Source organism: Myotis brandtii, unplaced genomic scaffold (assembly GCF_000412655.1).
Source record: "Myotis brandtii unplaced genomic scaffold, ASM41265v1 scaffold97, whole genome shotgun sequence".
Taxonomy (NCBI): Eukaryota; Metazoa; Chordata; class Mammalia; order Chiroptera; family Vespertilionidae; genus Myotis; species Myotis brandtii.
This window is the reverse complement of record NW_005372020.1, coordinates 236,680-237,178: the sequence shown is the minus strand read 5'-3', so window position 1 is coordinate 237,178 and position 499 is coordinate 236,680. Positions and strand designations below refer to the sequence as shown.

The window sequence follows — 499 nt, the reverse complement described above, 5'->3', positions numbered from 1 at the left end:
GAGAGGAAGGGAGAGAGAGAGAGAGACAGAAACATCGATGATGAGAGAGGATCATTGGCTGCCTCCTGCACGCCCCACACTGGGGATTGAGTCCACAACCCGCAAACCAGGACCCTTCAGTCCGCAGGCCAGAGCTCTATCCCGGAGCAAACCGGCTCGGGCATAAGTTCTATCAATTTCAAGGCGTCCCTGTTGCAACACGCCTCTCTGGCTGCAGGTAGCCGAGGTGGAGGGAGAGCGAGGACCGAGCAGCCGATGCCGTGGAGCCTTGTATTCCTGGGCCCGGACCACAGCCCCGCGAGCCTGCCTTCCTGTGAGTCCCGCTCGCAGAGCAGCTCGAGTTTCGGTTTCATGGGGGATGTGAAACCTGTGGCTGGGACGACGGCGGTTTGGACTTGCCCTTTTCTCAAGCTCTTATTTGTAAGCCTGGTGAACAGCACCCTCTCCTGGGTTCTTTGCCCCCTGGGTCTGCAGGAGGCGGGCATTCGCCCATAGAAAG

The 499-nt window shown here is 59.3% G+C and overlaps 1 protein-coding gene and 1 long non-coding RNA gene across 2 annotated transcripts in view; both read left to right on the top strand.

The window, feature by feature from the left end:
• GLT1D1 (glycosyltransferase 1 domain containing 1) overlaps positions 1 to 499 on the top strand; it is a 28,929-nt gene that overhangs the window by 6,090 nt on the left and 22,340 nt on the right. The gene's annotated exons all lie outside the window — the stretch shown is intronic.
• Positions 320 to 499, top strand: part of LOC106724783 — a 2,904-nt gene continuing 2,724 nt past the window's right edge. The window contains exon 1 of the long non-coding RNA XR_001360620.1: positions 320 to 429. This is a non-coding gene — a long non-coding RNA (uncharacterized LOC106724783). The remainder of the gene's footprint in view (positions 430 to 499) is intronic.